Source organism: Nomascus leucogenys, chromosome 25 (assembly GCF_006542625.1).
Source record: "Nomascus leucogenys isolate Asia chromosome 25, Asia_NLE_v1, whole genome shotgun sequence".
Taxonomy (NCBI): Eukaryota; Metazoa; Chordata; class Mammalia; order Primates; family Hylobatidae; genus Nomascus; species Nomascus leucogenys.
The window spans coordinates 13,236,085-13,253,810 of record NC_044405.1 but is presented as its reverse complement, the minus strand read 5'-3'; positions in this window follow the sequence as shown (position 1 = coordinate 13,253,810).

Below are 17,726 nucleotides of genomic sequence, written 5' to 3'. Positions count from 1 at the left end.
CTATTATAAGAAGTGTTAATAATAATTTTTCAGAAGTAGAAAATGCTTCCGCTAAATTATATATGCCAAGTTGTAATCACATAAGACTATTTGTTATTTTTATACCTCTTGTGTATTTCTACCTCCGTACTTTTATTAAGCCCTCTCATAGCCCTCTCTGCTTAAGTCAAGTGTTTTTTTAAAGACCCACATAACCCTATCCTGCCTCCCCTACACACTCACACAAAGCCTTCTCTATTTTGCCATTCCATGTGCATTCCTTTCTAAGTCAGTGCATATGATCAATTGTATTCTTTAATTCTCTGTATACTATTATTATTAGAGTTTTGTTTGTAAATGAAGAAAATTCAACAAAGTGGAAGTTTTTTTCTGTGTGGTTGAAGGGGATCAACTCTTGTCTTAGTCCATTTGCATAGCTGTAAAGGAATACTATGAGGCTGGGGAATTTATAAAGAAAAGAGGTTTATTTGGCTTACACTTGTGCAGGCTGTGCAAGCATGGTGCCAGCATCTGCTTCTGATGAGGGCTTCAGAAAGTTTTCACTCATGGCAGAAGGGAAAGGAGAGAAAGCATCACATGGTTGAGAGAGAAGGAAAAAGTGAGTAAAGGGAGGCTCCAGACTCTTTTCAACAACCAGACCTTGGAGGTACTAGGAGTGCTGCATGATCCAAATGCCTTTCACTAAGCTCCACCTCCAACACCGAAGATCAAATTTCAAGATGATATTTAAAGGGAACAAATATCCAAACAGTATCAACTTTATTTCTTCCCTGAAATCTCTGGATTCATCATTAAATATAAGAATCAAATGCCAAACTATTTATAATATCCTAAGATTTCATTACCATGTGGTGACAACATCATCGATAGAAGAAGGTCATAATTTTAGGGAAGTTACAAGTATAGCTTGACATATCAGCTGTGATATCCTTTAGGGCACACCAAAATAGTAACCACGGATGAAGAGGAGCATCTTTTGGGACAGGGGTAGGAAAACAAACAAATCCAAGACTAATGTAATTTTACAAAGACAAAGAGAAAATGAGCCAAATTTTTAACACTAATTATCACTAAATTATATGTTTATACACGACTTTAAATTATTCATATGGATCTTTATTTTTTAAGCATTCTACTAAGCCTATATTATTTTAATGGATGGGGAAAAATTTATTACAAAGGGGAGAGTGAGTGAAGGAATTATAATAGCTAACAGATTTTATAAAAGAGAACTTAGAATCATGTTATTTTGCCACACTGCAGGAAATAAAAGTTTTTGTTGAAAAGCAGCATGGAAACGTGTGTGTGCATGCTGGGGAATGAGGAATGGAGTGTTGGAACTAGAGATTGCTAATATAGAGAAAGAAAACTTTCTTTATCCTTTGAAGTTTTGATAATTACTAACAGGAGAAAAAACATTTTAATTATGTGCATACACATACGAGTCCCACAAAATATGAGACTTGAAAAGGGGACAGATGATTGAAACACATATAACATCTCAAGCTGATGAAAGGAATACAGGCCTGGGGATTCTAGGGTTGGTAATGACACAAGTTATGGGAGGGTGAGGGGAGAAAATGCAGGGTGAACAAAGGTTGTCTTGTTATGCAAACAAAAGGTCTTTCAGGTAATAAACAGTCTCAGAAAAAGAGGCGATAGTCTGTGATAAAGTCTGCCTGGGCATGTTGTCAATTTTCAGTTTCCTCCCCTATGATACTTTTACTTTTCCCTGGCTGATGAGATTCCCAGGAAAAACACTCATGACAAATGTATTCTTTCTGGAGGGCCAATTTTTAGACAGATAAGGGAAGCTCAGGGAGAGCCCCTCCTTGCACTTTGCAGGAGAAAGAGGGTAAGAGACAGAAGAGCAGGAGAAGGTCAAAGAGACATTGGTTCTGAAGTTGCTTCTATGGTCTTTCAACTCCTTTGATTCAAAGTACTCAGCATGCCAAAGTGCCATAAGAGGTATCAGTTTCTCAACCCCAACACTAAGGTTTTGGTGACTGTTTTGTGCTAGCAAAGGGTTTTCTTTTTTTTTTTTTTTGTCTTTCTTTAAACTGGTGTCTTAGAGGGCAAATGTTTAAATATGTCTTGAGTGCCTTCACCTAGATTGTAAATATGTATAATTTGTAGAATTAAATCCCAGTAATTTGTAAACTCTAAATACACACTAAAGGAATGTATTTAATAATTTATTTTATGAAAAATTATTTAACCCAATTGTATCAGTTGTGATCCAATCAGGAGGGAGAAACCAACATGGTAATTTGAACAAGGAAGTTTGATATAAAAGTTATTAATTTTAACAGGAGATTTGTGTAAAGGGGAATAGGATTGTAATAAATGAAAAGAATTTTACAGAGTACAGTATTAGCTGATGCAAAAGTGAGGGAGTTTTCTCCAATCCCTGGTGCTGAGATAGAGCATCCAGTAAGACTACTCCCTCCCTACCAAGATGAGATTCAAGCCTTATTGCAAAGGGTTAGAATGTGGCTCACTACCATGTGTCCATGTGTTCTTAACACTCAGCTCCCATGTGTAAGTGAGAACATGCACTGTTTGGTTTTCTGTCCCTGCATTAGTTTTCTGAGGATAATGACTTCCCACCCCATCCGTGTCCCTGCAAAGGACACGATCTCATTCCTTTTAATGGTTGCATAGTATTCCATGGTGTGTATGTACCATATTTTCTTTATCCAGTCTATCATTGATGGACATTTAGGTTGATTCCATGTCTTTGCTATTGTGAATAGTGCTGCTGTGAATGTATACATGCGTATATGTTCCTGATTGAATGATTTATATTCCTTTTGGTACATACCCAGTAACGGGATTGCTGGGTCAAATGGTATTTCTGCCTCTAAGTCTTTGAGGAATTGCTGGAGGGAGAACAACACAGACTAGGGCCTGTTGGAGGGTGGGGGATGGGAGGAGGGAGAGCATCAGGAAGAATAGCTAATGGATGCTGGGCTTAATACCTAGGTGATAGGATGATCTGTACAGCAAACCACCAAGGCACACGTTTATCTATGTACCAAACTGCACATCCTATATCCTGAACATGTTCCCTTGAGCTTAAAAGTTGGAAATCAAAAAAAAAAAATAAAGAAAGAAAAGAAAAGAGAATGTGGCTCACTGGGGTGGCAGAGTAGTTGCAGTGGGGCTGTACTGGAAGAAATTGCTGAAAATATGCCTTTTGGGCTAGCAGGAAATTCATCCTCTTGGGTGTCATGGAAAGCTATTTATTTTTCCAGAGAGACTCAACTGCTAAATTATCTGAAAGGAGTGCAAAAGGAAGCTGATGGTCTCTGGGTGCTGCTGAACAGGAGCCAGGTGTTGGAGAAGGTGTGTTCCACTATGAGAGCCTGATGAGGGAGCATACCAGACCTGGGATGAAATCCCTTCCACCTCCAGCATCTCTCCACCACCATCTGCTGGCAAGTTTTTACATTCTGGCAGCTATTTAAAGGGCCCAGATTCTTTTTCTCAGAACAGGCAATAGTGAATTTGCCTCTGGAAGGCAATAAATTAATTACTGGTACAGCCACCTTGTTGCTGGAAACAGTTGTTTATTCTTTTGTTTTTTTATTGCCATTAACTTGGTGCTTCCTAGGTTAGAATTGATAGTAATTGCAGAGATACATGGCATTGTCTATGTCTAAAAATTATGCAAACTTGTAAATAAGTCTAAAAGGTAGGCAACATGTCCTTTACGTGGCATAAGTTGACAAAGTGATGCAGGATATTTTCTTGACCCTCTGTGGGACTCAAAAGAGAGGTGCACCATTTACTCAACCTGCCCTGTTCAACCCCTTGTGGGAGGGAGCACCCATGCAAATGAGTATGGGAATTGAAGTGAATGAGCTCAGGAACTTGCCAGCAACTTAGGTGGCTGCATGAGCAAACTCTGCTCACTCAGGTCGACTGTGTCCCACCCATCGCAGGAGGAAATGTGCAGGCAAGTGAATGCAGGAAACAACTGGCTGCTGTAGTGCCGGCAGGAGCAAACTTCATGCAGGCCTCTTGGCAGGATCCAGGTGGGGGTTCCCCAAGGCCCCAGAGGGCATGTTACAATATGCTTTTAGCTCTGCCATCCACAGAAAGCAGTGTGTTATCAGCTCAGCGGGCCCTTTGGCTTATTGCATGGGGCAGCTGCCCTCTGTTGGCAATGGTAAAGGGCCACTGCGACGGCCTTTGTGGGTGTCCACACTTGGTGCATCCCAAATTCTTGTCTGATGCCCAAGAGGAATGAGGCTGCAAATACAAATTGAAGGATGGTGAATGTGGTGAATTTTATTGAGTGACGAGAGTGGCTCTCAGCAGAGAGGGGAGGTGGAAAGGGGACGGGAAGGGCAGGTCACTCTCCTCTGATGTTAAGTCACCTCTTTGCCTCTCTCTTGTGAAGTCAAATTGCTGCTTTCTGGCATCCAGCTGCCGTCTCTGGAGTCAAACTGCCTCTCTCCAACATCCAGCCACTTTTCTTCTCTGCTGGCTGAGTCTGAGGTCTTTATAGGCACAGAATTGGGGCAAGGTGGGCTGTAGGTAGTTATGGAAAAAGCAACATTCAATTGGTAAAAATATACTATTCAGAAAGAACCAATTGGGACAGAGTGGGTACATAGGGATGGAAGTTCTCACTTTGGGCCATTGTGTTTCAGGCTTTTTGACTAAGGGATGGGGTTTTGCCAGGGACCTGCCCCTGTCTGCCTTTAATTTCTCAGACTCCTGCCTCTATCATTGTTATCAAAAGGCCACTTGGATATTATAAAAGCAAAAAGTGCAATAGTTATAAAAGTGTGGGCCTTGAACCAACAATTTTAGCTTTACTGTGTAAACTTAAGAGAAATGCAAAATTTCATGCCAAGATCTACTGAATCAAAAACTCTGAGGATGAATCTCAGCAGTTTGTATTTTAACAAGCCCTCCAGATGGATCTGCTATGTGCTAATGCTTAATAACTAATCATCTAGGGTAAAGTACTTAGTTCAGTTCAGTATTTACTATTGAATTAGAGTCCCAGGCTTAATGAAGTTTTATGTAAATTGGAATTTTTTTCCCACTTGACAAATGTATTTCATGGAAAAGGAGCAGATAAGCACAAAAGTGTATAGTCTACACAAGAACACCTAAAACAATTTCCTTTAACCACACACCCCTATTATACATTAGTGTGACAAATTTAACATGTTCATTCACATGGTCACAAACTTGAACCATCATATAGCATAGAAGAATTAGAAGCAAAAGTAAATAAGATTAAAATTATTCTTAGTAATCAATGTTACACTGCTCAGACTACTTAGAAATTATTTAGTTGCTCAATAATTGTGCTTAATAAAACAGACTCTTTGGGCACAGACTTTCATAATGATATGGCTTAGAAAACTTTCAGGCTGCCATAGTAGGCTGCATTACAATTTCTAAGACTCTCAAGTCTGGAAGCAAATATACTTGATGAGAGTAGACTGAAGAACCAAGATTCTTTGGAATAAGCAAGACTGAATGAAATAATGAGGAGGACTTGCTTGTAATTACTGGTTGGTTATATTGTTGGCATGATTTTAAACAGTTTTTCTACTGACTTCTAATTCCCATGCTAGTGAACAAACAGACTCTTTTCATATTCAGCCTCTGCCTGTTTATCTAATGTTCTCTTTTCAATAACATATTTCACTCCTGTTTATTGCCTGGATTTTGTTAATGGGGTACTCCACTCTGTATCACATTCATATTTATCTTACAACCTATTTTATAATAACTACTTTAGTCTATTTGGGTTGCTATAACAAAATACCATAGACTGGGTAGCTTATAACAACAAAAATCTATTTCTCATGGTTCTGAAAGCTTGGAAGTCCAAGACCAAGGTATAAGCAGATTCACTGTCTGGGGAGGGCCCTCCTTCTGGTGCATAGATGGTGCCTTCTCCCCATGTCTTTACATAGTGAAAAAGAAAAGGCAGTGCCTGGGTTCTCTTTGATAAGGACCATAGTCTTATTAATGGGGGCTTTCTCTACATAACTTCATCACCTTCCAAAGGTGCTGCTCCTTAGTACCATCACATTGGTGATTAGGTTTTAACATATAAATTGTGAAGGGATGCAAACATTCAGACCACAGCAATAACTTTATACTCCTGGTGAGCTGTGTCCAGCTAACTAAAACCTTGTTCTACTAAGTAGTCAAATCATATTTTACATGTCAACTAATGAATGTTTCCAACTAGGTCCTTCATAATCATCACTTCATATTCCCATATAAGAAACAAGATTGCACACCAGCAACTCTTTTAAGATAATTTTAAATTTAAGATTTGTAAAAATTGATAAGCCATATAACAAACATACATGAGGAAAATATTAATATCACTTTATTATCATGACTAAAAGGGAAACTAGAAGCTTCATTAATTAGAGGTCATTACAATAATATGTATGTATGAGGAAATAAAGCCATTTTCTTATGATAGTAGCAGAACTGGAATGGAAAAGCAAACTGTAGAATCTGTTATTAATGTAGACATTATAAAGCTAAAATTTCAATATTTAAATGCAAGATATTTATGGACTTCAGTTTTGACTAGATTATCTCTATGATCCACCAACTTTATAAAATTCTATGGTGATCAAAGATGAGGGAGAATTTAAGTACCTAAAATTTAAAATGTTGAGAAAAAAATATGCAGCTGGAGGAAGAAAAGGAGTAGAAAAGTAGAGGACAATTTTGAATGTGAGTCTATTTTCTAACTTATGTTGGACATGCAAGTAGGAAAGTCTGATAGAGAGTTGTAGTTACAGGATTGGTCCTTCGCAAAATATTAGTCTTGGAGATATGCTTCTTAGTATTTTTCTCAAATTATTTCTAAGTTATGGTGTTCCTTATAATAAAATTAAGAGCCAATGAACATAGATACTATTAGTTGGTATATAAAACAAATACCACATGAAGCAGTGCTATTAGTTAAAATGAATTGCAAAGGGCTGATCTGGACTCAGTCAAAGAATGTTTGGGTCTGCCAGCTGGCATGACTAACGATTAGACTTATTTCACTTGAAATTTGATTTATTACTAAACCAAGAAACAAGAATTGCATAGAATACATGTGTAAAGAGAGAATATGAGTAAAGAAAAACAATAGAGTTGCACAGCTCATCTGTGTTGCCCTAGTTCCTCACGGGGGCATGGCGGAACCATAGGGCCCATGATGTACAGTAATAGTAGTTAAGGCACAAGGCTATTCATATGAATGGAGCGTGCATTAATCCATTCTCACACTGCTATAAAGAACTGCCCAAGACTGGATAATTTAGAAAGAAAAGAGGTTTAACTGACTCACAGTTCTGCAGGGCTGCAGAGGCCTCAGGAAATTTACCATCATGGTGGAAAGGGAAGCAAACACATCCTGCTTCACATGGATGCAGGAAGGAGAAGTGCCAAACCAAAGGGGAAAAAGCCCCTTGTAAAATCATCAGGTCTTTTGAGAAGTCACTATCATGAGAACAGTATGAGGGTAACTGGCCCTCATGATTAAATTACCTCCCACTGGGTCCCGCCCACAACACTTGAGGATTTTAAGAATTACAATTCATGATTTCATGATGAAATTTGGGTGGGGACACAGAGCCAAACCATATCAGAGAGGCTATACTTATATTGAATAAAACAGAATTTAAGCTAAAACCAGTAAAAACAAACAGAAAGGTTATTATATAATGGTAAAGCGATTCATTCCACAAGGGGCTATAGCAGTCTTAAACATATTTGCAACCGACACTGAAGCACTCAGATAAATAAAGCAAATATTCCTAAAAGGAGAGCTAGAGTCTGATACAATAATAATTGGGAACTTCAATACCAGACTCCCAGCATTGAACAAATAACTTAGACAAAAATTAACAAGAAAACATCAGACTTAAACAGTACTATAGACCAAATAGACCTAATAGACATTTAAAAAACATTTTAGCCAGTAACCGCAGAATACACATTCCTCTCATCAGCATATAGAATATTCTCCAGAATAAACTACATGTTAGGCCACATAAAAGTATCAACAAATTCTAAAAAATCAAAATCATATCAAGTATTTTCTCAGACCACAATGGAATAAAACTAGAAATCAATGCCAAGAGGAACATTGAAAACTATACAGATACATGGAAACTAAACATGCTTTAAACAACCATTGGGGAAAAGAAGAAATTAAGATAAAAATTTTTTTAAAAATTTCTTAAAGCAAATAAAAAATGGAAACCCAGTATGCCCAAACCTACAGCATATAGCAAAAACAGTTCTAAGAGTGAAGTTTATAGCAATAAATGCCTACATCAAAAAGTAGGAAGATTTCAAATAAACAATCTAACAATGTACCTCAGGAAACTAAAAAAGGAAGAAAAAACCAAAACCACAATTAGTAGAAGGAAAGACATAATAAAGATCAGAGTGGAACTAAATGAAATAAAGACTAAAAAACAATACAAAAGATCAGTGCAATAAAAAGTTGAGTTTTAAAAAAGAGAAAATCAATGAACTGCTAGCTAGACTAACCAATCAAAAAAGATATAAGACCCAAATAAACAAAATCAGAAATACTAACAGGGACATTACAACTGATACCATAGAAATGCAAAAGATCAGTGGAGACTGTTATGAATAACTATGTGCTAAAAAACTGAACAACCTGGAGCAAATGGATAAATTCCAGGACATACACAACCCACTCAGATTGATTCAAGAAGAAATAGAAAAGCTGAACAGACCAATAACAAGCAGCAAGATTGAATCAATAATAAAAAGTCTCCCGAGAAAGAAAAGCCCCAACCAGATGGCTTCACTGTCAAATTCTACCAAATGTATAAAAATCAATACCAATTATACTCAAACTATTATAAAAAACTGAAGAGGAGAAAATTCTTTCTAGCTTATTCTCCATGGTCAGCGTTATCCTGATACCAAAACCAGACAAGTACACACAGACAAGTAAATACCCTGACTGTAGTTTATAGATGAACAGTGAATTGTATGTTTCACAATACCAATAAAAGAGGACTTGAAATCTTTCAAAAACATGGCAATTGTAAATACCAAGACTGATGGATACCCTAAATATCCTGACTTGGTTATTACATATTCTATACATGTAACAAAATTTCATATGTACCCCATAAATGTGTGCAAGCCTAATGTATCAATGTAATAAAATAAATAATAAAAGTAACTGTAAATCAAGAGTAATTTAATTGCAAAATTAATTGCACTCTCTGAAACTTGTAAATTGTAGTTCGGAACAAAACTGTTTATTCAAAAATTTATTTTAATCAATATAAGTGCTTAAGGGTTGTGCAGAATTCAATGATCAGTTGTATTTTTGAAGTGTTTGCATACCAATAGCTGTAGAATGTATACACAAAAATGTCTAAGTTGATGGAGAGCCTGATATATGCCTCTGATAGGTATATGATAATGTAAAAGGTGGGTTGAAGTGGTCAGGACATGTAAGCGCTGTTTCTATTTAGAAGAAAAAGGATGCTACTATTTGGATTTGGCTTTGAAAATCAAATAGACGTGATGTGAACGGAAAGAAGAAACATCTGAAACATATGTAAGCCATATAAAGAAGGAAAATAGAAATATCATGGAGAACCACAGAGGACGAGAAAAGAAGGCAGATGCAGAAGGAGAATGTAAGAGTGATGCATGAAAAATGAATAAATGAGAAAAGCAGCAGGGAGGAAGGGGGGAAGACATATCGGAGTATTAAGGTAGTTTTCTCAGTTGCTACATCATCGTTATTTTGTATGTTATAAGCTTCTCTTATTATTGCCCCTTGAAAAGATCATTACTTAATGAAATATTACTCTACAACTTCCATTATATCTTAAAATTCTACAGTTCCTCCTTGAATAGGGGTAACCATTGTAGTTTTCTCAAGGAAATATGTTTATTGACTATAAGAATATTGGCCAGAGTAATGGTGAGCCTTTGTGGTTTTCATATTCCCATCATCGACATAGTAAATAAATATTTACTTTGATTTTCAAACTTGATGCTAATTAATATATGTGAATATATTAAGAAGAAGCCAGAAGGTAAATGATCAGCTTCTCCTTAGAGAAAAAAAGATATTTAGCATCTTCTTGCAACTTACGGTTGAAGATTTTATTCATTATTTCGATGCTATACCATTCATACAATCTTTGGTCACTTTAATTTATTGTTAAGGTTAAGAAAGTAATTCTTATGGGAAGACAGCTTTATCTTGAATTATATTCATTTCAGAAATCAAGGATGCAATGTAAAATGCTTCAAATTTCATTTTTAAGGATTATATTCTGAAGTCGAGGCAAATATCTGCTGTTTCTTACAAATGATTTTCTAAGTTTAACACAGTGATGTAGCACATTGCACAAGCAAACTTTTTCTTGGTAAATTTAATTTTTATGTGCCTTTTCACTGACTAGGTTCAATGTTGATTCTGATCCTAGTTGCAACATAGTTTGCTTATTAGTTAGGTCTAGCTGTAATGAATTGCTTTTAAAATAAAAGATACAACAAATAAATGCTTTTATAATTGTTGATTTTCATTCCATGAGCATTGATATAAACTTAGTGAATTCTTATTCCTCCAAAATTTTTAGATTGATTTAAATGCATTTGTCAATTATTTTCCTGTCATCCTTATATAAAAGAACTCTGATTATGGGATAATGTATTCTAAGCATTGTGATGGAGGCAATCACCCAGTGCCTAGTGTTATATGTATGGATTTGATAACATAAAAATTCATTCTTCTTTCTGAAACATTTTGTAAAATTCTCTGAAGTACAGCTAGAGTAGCCAGGCTTATTAAATCAAAATACATAGTTTTTTTTTTTATATTTTATCAGGCAAACCTAAGTATAGAAACTTTAATCAATTTAACCTTTGTGATTAGTCAGTGTGACCTAGCAAATTCCTTTATATTGCAAAGTTAAAATGCATTCATTCAAATGAGAAGATAAGTATATTATCACTTGTTAAATATTATATGCCAGGTATTGTTGTATGTGGAACTTTTAGACCATAATACTTCCATTCTGATCACAATCCTAAGTGATGAGTACTGGTATAAGAAAATCTACTCAAACGTTTATGTTAATTATTCAAAGTTATACAGCAAGAAAGCAGTGTGTTCACCTTTGCACTCAACTCTATTGGATTCAGAAGTCTTCATTGCTGCATAAGAAATTAGCCATTGCCTTTCAAATTCCACTTGTTCTCTTTTTCTTTCACAAACTGACTTTGTGAAAGTAAATCAGTGCAAACATTTTCTCCCATTCTGTATGTTGTCTGTTTACTCTGCAGACAGTTTCTTTTGCTGTGCAGAGTTCTTCAGTTTAATTAGGTCCCATTTGTCAATTTTTTGTTTTCTTGCGGTTGCCTTTGGCATTTTTCTCATGAAATCTTTGCCCATGCCTATGTCCTGAATGGTATTGCCTCAGTTGTCTTCCAAGGTTTTTTTAGTTTTGGGTTTTACATTTAAGTTTTTAATCTCTTTTGAGTTAATATTTGTATATGATGTAAGGAAGGGGTCCAGTTTCAATTTTCTACATATTGAGAAGTGAAGCCAGCTGGACTTCCTGGGTCAAGTGGGGACTTAGAGAACTTTTCTGTCTAGCTAGAGGATTGTAAATGCACCAATCAGTGCTCTGTGTCTAGCTAAAGGATTGTAAACGCACCAATCAGCACTCTGTAAAAACGCACCAATCAGTGCTCTGTGTCTAGCTAAAGGATTGTAAACACACCAATCAGCACTCTGTAAAATGGACCAATCAGAGCTCTGTAAAATGGACCAATCAGCAGGATGTGGGTGGGGCCAAATAAGGGAATAAAAGCTGGCCACCCGAGCCAGCAGCAGCAACCCGCTTGGGTGTCCTTCTGTGCTGTGGAAGCTTTGTTCTTTCACTCCTCACAATAAATCTTGCTGCTGCTCACTCTTTGGGTCTGCACTACGTTTATGAGCTGTAACACTCACTGCAAAGGTCTGCAGCTTCACTCCTAACTAACCACCAGGAGGAACAACTAACCCACCAGGAGGAACAAACAACTCTGGACACACCATCTTTAAGAGCTGTAAGACTCACCGCAAGGGTCCGCGGCTCCATTCTTGAAGTCAGTGAGACCAAGAACCCACCGGAAGGAATAAATTCCAGACACAATAGGCCAGCCAGTTCTCCCAGCACCATTTATTGAACAGGGAGTCCTTTCCCTGTTGCTTGTTTTTGTCAACAAACAACAATGGGATTGTTGTTTTGACTCAACAATCCCATTGCTACGTCAAAGGAATATAAATTGTTCTATTATAAAGACTCATGCACACATATGTTTATTTTAGCATTATTCACAATAACAAAGACATCAGTCAACCCAAATGCCCATCAGTGATAGACTGGATAAAGAAAATGTGGTACCATGGAATGCTATGCAGCCATAAAAAATAATGAGATAATGTCCTTTACAGGAACATGGATGGAGCTGGAGGCCATTATCCATAGCCAACTAATACAGATACAGAATACCAAATACCGCAGAGTCTCACTTATACGTGGGAACTAAATGATGAGAACACATGGACACATAGAGGGGAATAACACACACTGGGGCCTATCAGAGGGCAGAGGGTGGGAGGAAGGAGAGAAGTGGGAAAAATTACTAATGGTTACTAGGTGTAATGCCTGGGTGATGAAATAATTTTTACATACAACCCCCACGACACAAGTTTACCTATGTAAAAACCTTGCACATCCTGCATATGTACCCCTGAACTTAAAATAAAACAATTTACAGAACATGGGAGACATCTGTATTTTGAACTTTGCATAGAACTGATATTTCTTTATAATTAAGTTTATAATTTACTTTTTGGGGGGCCAATATCAGAGCAGTGATGTTGTGTTTTTTTGTGTAAATCAGCACATGATAAAGATTTGTCCTAGTACAGTTGATGTTAAATTTACTCGGCCGTAGAGCTTTGTGACAGAGTTTTCTATTATAGAGTTAATTATTTTCCTCTTCTTTATTAAGTATCTTAGGGAGGTTTACCAGATAATGTACATAAACCGTCATATTTAATCTGGAAGCTTCCCTTCCTTCTTAAATTTTCTTTGCATATATCTGTCTTTGGAAATGAAGGCTCTCATCTTTGTTTACAGGTCAGAAAAACTGGGAAAAACCCAGGCTCTTCCACTTGTTCAATGTTTGACACAATATTCTTGAGCTGAAAACATTGGTATTACTGGTAAGCTTGCTAGAAATTTAGAAACTCAGACTTCATTCCAGATCTCCTGAAAAAAATTTCTGCAGGACAAATTATCTAGTTTATTGTTCACATTAAAATTTGAGAAGCATCTTCTAACTCACCATGACTTTTCTATCTGAGAAATATACACAACTTATTGTGTATGATATAAATATAGCACTCAATAATGCAAAAAAAAAAAAGTAAATCAGTTGCTCTCTTGTTCTCTGGCATTTGGTTGGGTTCAGCCAGTGAGAGTTACCAGCAGGTGATTTCAGTGATTGATTGCAAGTCTTAATAGTTCACCATGGAGAGTCATGTGGAAGACAGAAAAAACTGCAGGGCTATGAGTAGATAGTGGAGGGAAGGAAGGAATTTGGGTACTTTTATCTTTAGGTTGACTCTGGCTGAGGAATAGGTATTATTGTATCTAAAATATGCTCAGATATTCTACTGTTTAAGACACTGGTATATAATTATATGCTGATATTATTCATGATAGAGTGATTATGTGATTAACAAATGGACTTGCTCTACCAACGGACTTGCTCTCATGAGCGTTTTGGTCTACTGTGGAAGATGTATAACAACATTTTAAAACCCAAGTAAGTATTATTGAAAATTATAATCAGAATGTTGACTAAAACTCATTTAATAAAATGAGCAATTAAAACAAGAAGATACGATCTAAGAGGAGGGGTCAAAAACAGTTGTTCCTATTCTGTGAGGAAGAGTATTCAAGACAGTTGATCAACAAACAATACAGAGGCCAGGCACAGTGGCTCACACCTGTAATCCCACCACTTTGGGAGGCCAAGGCAGGTAGATCACCTTAGGTCAGGAATTAGAGTCCAGCCTGGCCAACATGGTGAAACCCCATCTCTACTAAAAATACGAAAAAAAAAAAAAAAAAAAAGCCAAGCATAGTGGCAGGCTCCTGTAATTCTAGCTACTCAGGAGGCTGAGGCAGGAGAATCGCTTGAACCTGGGAGGTGGAGGTTGCAATGAGCTGAGATTGCACCATTGCACTCCAGCCTGGGCAACAAGAGCAAAACTCTCTCTCAAAAATGAAATAAAATAAAATAAAAATAAAATAGAAACAATAGAGATGAAGAGAATAGTGTAGTAGGATCTAGGGTTAAAGACAAATAGAGAAAGAGATCATGTAGATTTATTTTGTTGGGTGAAAGTGGGGAAAATAGGAGTTCAGTTTTATTTGACAAAGATTAGAGACACAGGCTTGGAGTTTTAATAAACAGGTGATATGAAGATATAAATCATAAATAGTAATTATACTGAGCAGTAGACCAAAAACAAGTATGTTTATCCTCAGTTTTAGCACAAAATCTTTGACAAAGATTTGTAAAACTTTCAGAAGTATAATGTTGTTTATTCTAGCATTCCTAGAGTAAGATTTCAAACAGGACCATATTGAGCCTGAAATGTTTGATCAGTTCACTCACCATGGGCAATAGAAGCAATATTGACAAGTCTCTACTCTGTCATTAGGGAGGAGCTATAACACATGAAACAAATCAGATATTTTGGCTCTTTGATCCTGCCGTGCTTTCCAAAGTGAAGCCCACAAGATGCTATGCAGCCATTTAGTCTGGGTTCAGAATATTTTGGCACCTTTCTACACAGTAGTAAATTAATGTTTGAGGTAATAAACAATTGCATGGATGGCCCAATCTGCATGCTCAAACTGTAATTAGTATTCCCACAGTTCTTTGAAGTCCCAACATAATAACATAAACAAACAAGGGAAGATAACAGTGATTGCAACCAATAAAAATTAACCAAAGAAAGTTAAGCTGTTTCAAGTGAGCATGCAATTAAAATAAATATATGAAGATAAGTGCGCAAAAGCAACAAAATTAATGTCTCTTGAATAATGGTTCATTATCAAATATAGTAAACACATACACATATGCTCATAGATATACACACATGAATATGCACACATACACACACACACACACAGAATTTTTACCTGAGATCTGGCACAATCCTGCATATGGCCCTACCAAGAAGAGGAGAAATGAGTAAAATGGTGGGTGAAAGAGTTTAGAATTAGACAGGATCTAGGATTACGGAAAGGCTTGAAGGAAAAGAGCCTGATGTAGTTTATTAGTTAGAAATTTAAGACCACAAGTAGCTCTCAGGGTAGCTGACTTTAGTAGGCATAAGTAAGTTCCAATTTAGGGAAAGGCTAGTCTGATGAACCATGACAACTTTAAGTTGGGTTTTGACATAGGCAGATCATAGCAGAGATGATTATCATAGGGTATCAAGGTCTTAGCCATCAGATGGAAGTATAGGATTAGGGAATTAGAATGAAGAGGAACCCAGAAATAGTAAGATGTCACCTCATGTTTAGAAAAAAATAAAAAGCAGGGAGGTTATAAACCAGGACTGAGACTCAAAGTGTAAAACAGAATACCTGAATACCTTCAGTCAGCTGAAGTGAGGTGTGAAGTCCAGCCCATATTTCTAGGAATAGGCATTAGTGCAGAATTAGAATATAGCACAAAGTTAAGGCAACATTATTGTAAATATCAAGGGGTAAATTTGAGTTCCTCATCTTACTCTTGAATAGCCAGAGCATTTGTCATAAGGATGAAAGAGAACTAAGCCTATAAATGAGAGTGCAGTGGTTCAACTGAGGATAAAGAAGTCTGCAGAGCTTGGGAATCAGATTGAGTTTAATGAGTAGATTGTGTTAGGATGATCAGAGACTAAAATAAAAGGATATGATCACTTTATTTATCTTCATAGTGAGAGGTGACAGTGTGCTGGCAGTCCTCACAGCCCTCGCTCGCTCTCGGCGACTCCTCTGCCTGGGCTCCCACTTTGGCAGCACTTGAGGAGACTTTCAGCCCACTGCTGCACTCTGGGAGCCCCTTCCTGGGCTGGCCGAGGCCGGAGCTGGCTCCCTCAGCTTGCAGGCAGGTGTGGAGGGAGAGGCGCGAGTGGGAACTGGGACTGCGCGCCCACTTGCGGGCCAGCTGGAGTTCCAGGTGGGCGTGGGCTTGGCAGGCCCCGCACTCGGAGCAGCCAGCCGGCCCTGCCGGCCCCGGGCAATGAGGGGCTTAGCACCCAGGCCAGCGGCTGCGGAGGGTGTACTGGGTCCCCCAGCAGTGTCAGCCCACCGGCGCTGCGCTTGATTTCTTGCCGGCCCTTAGCTGCCTTCCCGCTGGGAAGGGCTCGGGACCTGCAGCCCACCATGCCTGAGCCTCCCACTCCCTCCATGGGCTCCTGTGCGGCCCGAGCCTCCCTGATGAGCGCCGCCCCCTGCTCCACGGCGCCCAGTCCCATCGACCACCCAAGGGCTGAGGAGTGCAGGCGCACAGCGCGGGACTGGCAGGCAGCTCCAACTGCAGCCCTGGTGTGGGATCCACTGGGTGAAGCCAGCTGGGCTACTGAGTCTGGTGGGGACATGGAGAACCTTTATGTCTAGCTCAGGGATTGTAAATACACCAATTGGCACCCTGTGTCTAGCTCAGGGTTTGTGAATGCAACAATGGACACTCCGTATCTAGCTACTCTGGTGGGGACGTGGAGAACCTTTATGTCTAGCTCAGGGATTGTAAATACACCAATCAGCACTGTGTATCTAGCTTAAGGTTTGTAAACACACTAATCAGCACCCTGTGTCTAGCTCAGGGTTTGTGAATGCATCAATCGACACTCTGTATCTAGCTACTCTGGTGGGGCCTTGGAGAACCTTTGTGTGGACACTCTGTATCTAGCTAATCTGGTGGGGACTTGGAGAACCTTTGTGTCTAGCTCAGGGATTGTAAACGCGCCAATCAGCACCCTGTCAAAACAGACCACTCGGCTCTACCAATCAGCAGGATGTGGGTGGGGCCAGATAAGGGAATAAAAGCAGGCTGCCCAAGCCAGCAGCGGCAACTCGCTTGTCCCCTTCCACACTGTGGAAGCTTTGTTCTTTTGCTCTTTGCAATAAATCTTGCTACTGCTCACTCTTTGGGTCCACACTGCCTTTATGAGCTGTAACACTCACCGCAAAGGTCTGCAGCTTCACTCCTGAGCCAGCAAGACCATGAGCCCACCAGGAGGAACAAACTCCAAACACGTCTGAACATCAGAAGGAACAAAACTTAACATTTATAAATTATTTCAATGAGAATAGTTTTATTCCTTTGTATTTGAAGTGGCTTTAGAATAAAAGCCTTATTTAATACAAAAAGAAGTACCCAGTTCTGACAAATAAACTCTAGCTATAAATTCTAGTTGACAAAGTAAAATATGTTATAAAGTTACAAATTTAAGAAAAACATTACAATATGCAAAAAAAGTTAACTAATACAGTTTCAACTGAAAACATAGGTGAAGAAAAAATTTACAACACAAAGACAAAATTACAAAGTGGTGTCTTTGCTTTAACCTATTTTGCATACTCACAAACCAATCAGCATGCACT